At 38.9% G+C, this 6,680-nt stretch overlaps 1 pseudogene; it reads right to left on the reverse strand.

Moving 5' to 3' along the window:
* Positions 1-1,226: 1,226 nt before the first annotated feature.
* On the reverse strand, positions 1,227-2,727 carry LOC108351582 (60S ribosomal protein L15 pseudogene; annotated as a pseudogene).
* Positions 2,728-6,680: the final 3,953 nt, after the last annotated feature.

Consider the following 6,680-nt stretch of genomic DNA (forward strand, 5'->3'; position numbering starts at 1 on the left):
CTTCAACTGGTCCTGAGTTCAAATCCCAGCAACCACATGGTGGCTCACAGCCATCTGTAAGGGGATCTGATGTCCTCTTCTGGTGTGTCTGAAGACAGCTACAGTGTATTCATATAAATAAGATAAACAAATCTTTACAAAAACAAAAATGGAAGTAAATCGTCAAACTCAGGTAGCTTTTCTGTTATGGTCTACGAAATGTTTAAAGATGACTGAAAAGAAAATTAGAAGAGACAGGAAGGAAGGCATCCCAACTCATTTTATTAGGCCACTATTATTCTGATACCCAAACCCGTCACTGACAGTACAATGTACCTAGAAATTGGAAAATTAAAAATTCTTAACAAAATATTAAGTTGAAATTGTAGGAAAAGCACCATATACCATGACCAAGTGCAATTGACCTGGAAAAATGCAACTCACTTTATTAGTAAACAGAGAAGGAAAACTGATTATATCAATCTTCAAAAAATCTGACAATATTCTGCATTCATACGATTAAAAACTGGTCATGGGAGAAAGGCAGAAATGAGGCAGGCTCCGCTGTCAAAGAGCTGTCAGCCCAGATGCTATGGAGACTGTGGTAGGCACATGACAACCCGGAGGGAGCCCTACTGGGCGACAGACTTCCATCAAGAAGAGAATGTGGATCTTGGTGGTATTCTTTCTCAAAATAAAAAGTAGAAACTGGGCTAGGAACACAGTTCAACGGTAAAGAACTTGTCTAGCCTTTGTAGAGCCCTAAATTCAATCACTAGTACTAGGAGAAGAGGAAAGATACAGGGTGACTTCAATCTGATGAAAGGCATTCACAAAACCCCTGCAGCGCTAACATCATTCACAATGATGAACTACTAAACTAAAAGCTTTTCTTCTATGATAAAAAATGGGCAAAGTCGTTTACTTCTATTCAGCAGTACACTTGAGTTCCAGTCAGTGCAATGCTAGTTTAAATATACATATACATATACATATACATATACATATACATATACATATACATATACATATACATATACATATACATATACATATACATACATACATGCATACATACATACATATATATATGTATGTTCTCATATAATGTACTCTAATCATGCTTTCCCCACCGCCATCTCCCAACTCCTCCCAGATCCTCCCACTTCCGTATCCAACTCCATGCCCTTTCTTTCTCTCTTTATTTTCTTGACTATCCTAAATTGTTTATTGGATACGAATTTTACAAATATTACATGTATTATCGGTAACAGTGGAACTAGAGAGTACCGCACGAGTACCGCACCTTCTCTAGGCTACACCGCCAATAGTGTTGTTGAACTTGTGGCCCTTTCCAAGACCACGGCTCTTGCGATCAGCAGATGTCAGTCCACCATCCATCTGTGTTTGAGGACTGGTCCGGTGATCCACTGTGTGTCAGGATTTCTTCTGATAGATTTATGGAATAGATCTATGAGAACAACCTCAAAACATTTACATGTAGAATCTTTACCAACCCAATAGGAATTCCGGACTCTCAAAGCCCCACAAAGGCGCCCACCTCACTCCTCAACAACAGACTAAAGGCCTCGGGCAAATTTTAGCTGGTTAACACCATAGTGGACAGGCTGTAAATTGCACCCTTAGGAAGCAGGCATTTGCGACCAGCACAGAGGACACGAACCTTGTAAATGACATAACCTTACTTAGTCTTGTATCCTAGCCTTTGAGCTTCATCAGGCTGGGTGGACTAGGGAGCCCTGTACAGCGCAGAGAGCTGGCGGTATTGCCAGCAGTGGACCCTCAGAAGAAAGTTCACCACATCTGACAGCTTCTTCCTGCATCGCTCCTAGATGTATTTGTGTGCACCCACCTTGACTCACCTGATGGCTGCTGCCACAGGAAAGGAAAAAGCCCTTCCCCTACAATCACTTTTGTCACTCCTCCCCCACGCACCTCGGACGACCCTCCTTCCGGTGGGGGCTCTTTCTGTCTTATAAAAACAAACAAAACACAAGGAGGGAAAGGCAATTCAATTTTTAAAGGTAATTAAATCCATGTAGACTAGTAAGAAAAAAAATCACTGATTTTATTTGCAGGTGACATAATCTACACATAAAACTCTACAGAATGTGTAGCCAAGAGATAGTATTATTTCAACAATGTGGTAGAATATTAAGCACATATTCAAAGATTCATTTTATTTCTATATGTTAGCGATGAGCACACAGAAACCAAGTTTTAAAATATAGTAAAATATTTGAGTGCTTAAAATGAAATACAGAACTGTATGTTTATGAAGGCCTATGTAGGGTTTGAATATTCAAAAGTATAAAGTATCATTCAAATAAAACAAGGGGTATCAAAATACAAGAGAACACAAGCGTGTTCATGCAGTGCAAGCTGCGGCACAAGGTACAGCTGCCACAAAGACACAATCGTGATCCATCAGTGTCACAGGAAGAGAGAAAGAATATATAAGCAAAGGATTATGCTACTGGATTTGCATGATACTTTGAAGAATTTTGAATTCTTTAAAAGTTTTTGAAAAAAATAAATGGAGATGAATCTGCCTATTTAATTTCAAGAACTGTTGTGTGAGTTGGAGGGACAGTGGCTAAGAGTGCTTTCTGCTTTTGAAGAATTTGGTTCCTAGCACCAACATCAGAGAGCTCACGACCACCTTTAATTCTTCCCCTGAGGGATGAAACAGCTTCTCCTGACCTCCACAAACATCCTCTCACACATGGCATATGGTCACACAAACACACACAGATAAACAAATGAACCTTACAGATCTATTACGTAGCTAGAGTAATCGGGACTGGTATTAGTAGAAGGATAACCACATTGGTGGATGAGGAAAAATTCAGAATTCAGACACACACAAACATGACCAACCGATTGCTGTCAAGGATTCAAAAGCAATTCTGTGCAGGGAATGGTCTTTTCAATAGATGGAACCAAGACAAAGGAACTCATGGGAGAACAGTAAAATGGTGAGACTCATCTTTTCCCTGTGTAACATCTCTAGCTGTCAGCTTTCAGGTTACTATGGGGACAGTGAGTAAAATCTATATTATTTATCTATATTAATATAACATTTGTATATACAATGATCTTAAACATTTTTGCTTATTGGTTTTAAAACTATTTTCATACAATGTATTTTGATTATATCCTTTTTCTTTCCCCTAACTCTCCCAGTTCCTCCCTACCTCCCCATCCCACGCAGCTTCAAACTCTTTCTGTCTCTCTTTAAAAAAATATAATCATGACAAAAAATACAAATCAAAATAAAAAACACAAAAAGTACACAGAGAGAGAGAGAGAGAGAGAGAGACAGAGAGAGAGAGAGACAGAGATAGACAGAGACAGACAGAGACAGACAGAGAAGAAACACAGCATGGAGTCCATTTCATGTTGATCAGCTACTTCAGATCGTTATATGGGTAAATCCTGGCCTAGATTAAAATTAAAATTTTATTAAACAAATCTCTTGAATGTCTTAATTGGAGAAAGTTTTTAAGGGTATGAAAATATTTATAATAAACTGTATGTAAATAGTCAATCAAAAAGGGGGTAAAATTTCTTTAGAAAAATGGTATGATTATCAAGGGAATTTCCAAAGGCCTTCCTTCCAACAAGCTGGGTTTGGACTGACTCTTGAAAGACAGAAGGCGTTTGTAGCTTTCTACACATCTTAACAGTGGCTCTTTGGAGGAAAAGCCAGTAGAGTAGATCTGAGTCCATGAGCCAAGGTTGCATAGTTTTCTACTGTAATATCAGCCTTGTTATAATGTTAAATCACTTAGGCTTCATCATAGATGTGAAATGTTAGGGAGGCCATAAATTACGACAAAATACTGTTTTTAGAGGGGAGTGCTTACTTAGGCATTTAGTAATCATTCGTTATTTTCTGATACCAGTTACAGTAAATAGAAAATAAAAATCATAAAACACACAAAGAGGCACATTCAGAACCAGATATGTCTTCTAGACACTGATTTCTAGATTAGTTTCCATATAAGAAACTCTCACATGGGATATCTCTTCATAATGCAATGATTTGGGGGATTTGCAAAGATTTTAAGACCCTGTGGGGGAAGCCAAAGCACCTGTACACATTTATAGAATTTCTCCCTAGAAACTTAAAAGTCTTTTCATAGTGGGATTGCAACCAGCCTCCCTAAAAATGAAATATGATGAAGGTCACTTCACACTCTTCATGATTATTTTATTAGGCTAGAAAAGGGTTTCTCAGCCTTGGTGCCAGTGCCACTGTGGGTCAATATACTGTGCTCGGTGACTAAGGGCACTTGGTGCTCTTGCAGATGGCCTGATTTCAGCGTACTGTGCAATATACGCCATTTAGCAACACTTCTTCCCACTAAGTAAGGATGCACTCCCCACACCAAGCTGGGTCAATAAAAAAATAACTCTAAGATTACCAGACACGGCCTGGGGGAGTGCAAAATTATCCCTGGATTAGAACACCTGGTTTAGTAATGTTATTGTCATTCTGAAAATAAGAACTGAAATAGGAAATGTTGAGTAGATAGCCAGAAGTCAGGCTCTGCCAACTGATAAAGCCAAGTACAAAAGATAGGTAGCCATGATTTCAAAATGCTTCCACTACAAATACTTCTTTATTAAAGAGTTCCTGTCCCAGAGAGAAAGAGAATTACAACTTGGAGTTGCAAAATAATTTGAAAAAAAAAAACTTTTCTGTTTACTTAAGGATTGATCAAAACACTGTGGATTAAACTGAGATCTGTCCAAGGTAGACAAGGAGAGTAAGTGGCTTCAATTTTTCTTCCTTAGAACAAATTGCCAGGAGTGTACTAGCTAAAAACAAACCCCACAGATTTAATAACTCACATACATCTCAGATAAGGTTGGGATGATAGTGTGGACCTTAAGACCTTGTCTCCAGAGGCTGTGGTTTTCCTTACAACTCCGAAGCCTTCTGAACACACAGATTGGTGAAAACACTCATTTTCTTAGGATATGACCGAACTCTGCATTTTCTTACTGGTTCCTATGCATGAGCAGGGATCATGTCTGAGCTATTACGACCACGATGACATACTCGTCACATAGCCTACTCATCTAAAGATGTGGTAACTGAATTTTCAAGATCAACCCAGGAGATAGTTCTTCTCTGGTCTCTACAAAGGACCCACCTAGCTGGGTCTGACCTACACAAGGTATCCTCCCAGTGATCAATAGATACATTTTCCTGAATTATTTCTGCAAAAATAATTTTTACCACATAACATAAAATTACTATGGGAAAGAATTGATATCATAATTATAGGTATCACCCACACTTATGAGGAAAGACTTCTGCAAAGGTATGGGACAATGGTACCCATATCAGGACCTTATCTATAAGAGTTAAAACATAGTACATAATCCTTCCTCCTCACAAATCCTTGGAAAGCACCTGCTGTACCTGACTTGGCACATGTTCTGGTCATCACATGCCTGGTTTCCCCAGAGATCATCTCTTGATTCACTTTAACTTCCTACTGCTTCCTAATGTGTTAGCTCCTGGGTCTTGAGAAAACCTTACTCATACTATTTTTATGTGCACTGTCACACTCTGATTCTAGGGGAAAATTTTAACCATACTTAGTTCTTCTTGTAAATACCTGGTGTTCAAAATGGGGGGAGTTGGTTTATTGAGTAAAATCATTTGCTTCAAAAGCATGAGAACCTGAGTTCAAATCCCCAGAAACTGAGTAACAAATCAAGATAGAAGGAATATTTTCAATAGCAACACTTCTAAGTAAACCTATGAGGTGAAAATGGCAGAGTCCCTGGAAACTCAGAGATCAGCAAGCCTAGCTTACACCATGACAGAAGACAAGAGCCAACATACAAACTTATCCTCTTATCCTCATGTATACATGCCTGCATTCACACATGTGAATGTGTATGGACACAAACACACACACACACACACACACACACACACACACACACACTTCCTAGTTATTAAACCCTGATGTTTAATAAATTTTCTTAATATCAGGCTACTTTTGTGGGTCATGTTAACTTACATGTCTTAATATCGTGATATTCTGTTAAAATCCAACTTATCGCTGCCTTTTGATCAAGAAATTTAGTGTGAATATGATTCTGCAGTTTTCCTGACGCCCTCAGCTTTGTTCACTGAAGCGACTTAGCCACGCCCACACTAGCAATAGTGCTGCTGCTTCCATTTGATGGAAAATGGCTAACAGAAGGTGAGAAATTCATAATTCTTAGCTTTGTCATCTCCTCAAAACTCCTCGCCTAGCTTGTCCCAACTATCTACAGAAAGTCCATCTAAAGTGATCATTTTTCTGTTTATATTTGGGGGTGGGGTTCAGGGTTAAGACAGCGTATTGTAGCACACACACACACTCACCTAGAACTACTTGCATAACCCAGGCTGACCAACTAACTATCTTGCCTTCCAAGTGCTGAGATCTAGGATACCTCACATAGCTCATTTTACTGCCTAAATGATATGTCTATTCCTATCCCGTTTTCCAAACTTCCCAAGATCTCTTAGGACGAGAAACATCTTCTGTATTCCCACTGGTGCCTATGCAGCCTGATAAAAATGACAATTAAAAGTTACTGGTACATATGACAAATGAAATCCCTTGTCACACAACTGAATGCCACATGTCATATCTGTCAACCTG

The sequence above is a fragment of the Rattus norvegicus genome, chromosome 7 (assembly GCF_036323735.1).
Source record: "Rattus norvegicus strain BN/NHsdMcwi chromosome 7, GRCr8, whole genome shotgun sequence".
NCBI classification, from domain to species: Eukaryota; Metazoa; Chordata; class Mammalia; order Rodentia; family Muridae; genus Rattus; species Rattus norvegicus.